This window comes from Chenopodium quinoa, unplaced genomic scaffold, assembly GCF_001683475.1.
Source record: "Chenopodium quinoa cultivar QQ74 unplaced genomic scaffold, ASM168347v1, whole genome shotgun sequence".
Classification (NCBI taxonomy): Eukaryota; Viridiplantae; Streptophyta; class Magnoliopsida; order Caryophyllales; family Amaranthaceae; genus Chenopodium; species Chenopodium quinoa.
In genome coordinates this window covers 4931156-4933917 of record NW_018742951.1, presented here as the reverse complement: position 1 = coordinate 4933917, position 2762 = coordinate 4931156, and the positions used below count along the sequence as shown (strand labels likewise).

Sequence of the window (2762 nt, the reverse complement as noted above, 5' to 3'; positions counted from 1 at the left end):
CTGCACGGACGTGCTGAAGTTGGCACGTCCGTGCAGACCAAGGCAGAAACTCAGTTTAAGACGACCTGCTGCAGCACGGGCGTGCACCTTTGGCACGTCCGTGCTGCATCATCTGCACGGACGTGCAATATTTGGCACGTCCGTGCTGCCTCATAATCACGGAAGCACGTCCGTGTTGCATCATCTGCACGGACGTGCAATATTTGGCACGTCCGTGCTGGCCTTGGCAGAAAGATGGGTTCAGGTCTGCACTCCTGCACGGACGTGCAACATCTTGCACGGTCGTGCAGGGTCTTCTGGGCCCTTTTCTTCGTGTTTTTTCTTCTACGATGCTCTTGTACTTGGATTCTTTCCATCATTTCCTTGCTTCTAACCTCGGTTTGGTAACCATGGGCTTCATTTGGTCGTCTTTGGACCTAAAATCTCAACAAAAACACTAACAACCCGTGAAGCATAGGATACACAAAAATTGCATAATAATAGGGTAAAAGTGAACCAAAACACAAATTTGTTCAGGTAAACTAGGTTCAAATACGCCCTAAAACCGCATAAAATAGCAAGTTATCAGTTAGTCCCCGGCAACGGCGCCAAAATTTGATAGGCGGTTTGCACACCTAGCACAATCTAACTACCATTGTTTCTAACACAGCGAGAGTTGGGTTTAAACGGATTTGAGTAGATTAATTTAGGGTTTGATTTTCAACATGAGAATAGTTGGGTTGATAATTAGGAAGTTAGAGTAATGTGTTTAATGTCTCTAATGTGCATGATACCATGAGAATAGGCTTGATTGTATGTTAGGGAAGTCATTGATACTCGAGAAAGGTCCTTGGTATTAATTAGGGTTTACTTTTTCCCTTTCAATTGGAATCGTATGTCAGGGGTAGAAATATAATTGCATCAAGCGTAATTGTGGTGATACTAGATCTTGGATGTTTTAATTATTTGATTATCATATTCCTTAGTTTATTTTCGATTTTCCATACATTAGTTCTTTAGTTATTCGATCATTGTTGATTATTGCCAAGTAAGAATTTGAGTCTAATTAATTAGTTGAACTTTAGTTTCTTGGGATTCGACCCTTACTTGCCTGTCTACATAGTAGTGGTTAGTTAGGTTATTTTTGCTAGGTGTGCGACCGCCTATCAAAGTCCAATAACTAAAGGGTCACAACCAAGACGAAAGTTCAAAAATATGGGGTTCACACACACAGGAAAGCCAACATCACATACACGAAAAAGGATTAGACAAACTACAAAATTTTCATAAATTAATGGAATTCATACCCGCTCAAATATTTGCAATCGCCGAGGAAAAATAAAGCTAGCACTCATATAACCTGCTTTTTATCATTTACACTGAGTAAATGAATTCATTTTATTCCTAATTTCCTACATAATGTTAAATGCTAATTTATAAACACAATGCAAAATAAATCTATCAACTATTAATTAGTAGCATATCTCAAATAACAGCAAATCATAGAATGTCTCAATATTGAAATAATAAAGGATGTGAATATACCTTGAGAATCTTGCTGCAAGTAACACTCTTAATCTACCAATTGAATAGCTTCTTCTGAAACTTATAAGTAGTTTCCTCCACCTACCCACAATTTTTGTCAAACATACCCACAAAACTTTCACGAATACATCAGGTGTTTTGGGAAATTTAAATAATCTAAATTAATGTTTAATCTATGTCAAATTGTTCATTCTACAACTAAAATTTCCTATGATTATTCAAAGAATGATATAAGAATTATAATGAACTGCTACTTAGTAAGTTATTGAATCAAATATACTGATTTTTATGGAGCCTTTATTTAACTTAGTAAGTATGTTACTAGAAGGGATTTTCACGAATTTCACATGAAGGGGTTTGAAAAAAATGAAATTGGGTATGAAAAACAACAGAAGAAGGAGAAAAAAAGTAATTCATAAGCTTACCTCCAGAATTCCAATAGCAGACCGCAAGTACCCAAACCCTAGAAAATGAATTACAAAATTAGAAGTAGAGAAGATCCAACTTTAAAGAAGGATGGTAAGTGAAAATGTAAAAATCAAAGAAAAAAAGGAAAAGGATGATAGAGGAAAGGAAGAAGAAGATGAACACCATGGAAGGAGAAGAGAGCACCTGAACCAGCAAACAGTGGGAGAGAGAGAGAGAGAGAGAGAGAGAATAAAATATTGGGGCTTTTGCTTTAGGAGCGTGAAAATTTGCAATTAGTATACGGTACACTTGGAGTAACTATTGTACTCCAGGCCAATCTAAATCAAATTCCAGGCCAATCTAAATTAATGGGCTAAAAACCCAACTAAAAGAAGCGCATGTGAAATTTTATTCTACGAAATAATAAATAAAGAAAATGAAATAACTTAAATTATATATAAGAAAGATGGACCAAAAATCAAATCATTTTATTTCTCTCTCCACTCACTTTTCTTTTTCCCTCTCCGTTTGAAATTACAGTTTCTTCATTTAAAATGGATTAAAAAATCTTCAATTGCATCCATTACAGACAAAGTTTCTACTCAAGCAAGTCCAAAACTAACATAAATTATTACATGAAGTAAGTTTTTTGAATAATTGTAAATTATTTTTCTAATTAGTGTTGAATTTGTGATAATTTTTGTATTTTTTAAAATTTAATATTCAATTAATACATGGAGATAAGATGTAGTAGATGAAGATGAAAAAGGAGATAAACAAATTTCGCTTCTATATTTTCATTTTAGGCTACTATTATCTCAAGATGATGT

The 2762-nt window shown here is 34.9% G+C and overlaps 1 long non-coding RNA gene across 2 annotated transcripts; it reads right to left on the bottom strand.

Moving 5' to 3' along the window:
• Positions 1 to 528: 528 nt before the first annotated feature.
• On the bottom strand, positions 529 to 2423 carry LOC110728551. Of its 2 annotated transcripts, none has more exons than XR_002512710.1 (3): positions 2116 to 2423; positions 1950 to 1987; positions 529 to 1605 (listed from the first exon to the last, which is right to left on the bottom strand). It is a non-coding gene; the product is annotated as an uncharacterized LOC110728551 (long non-coding RNA). The 2 variants fall into 2 exon arrangements; XR_002512709.1 differs by having other exon boundaries at positions 2137 to 2423.
• Between the last annotated feature and the right edge of the window lie 339 nt (positions 2424 to 2762).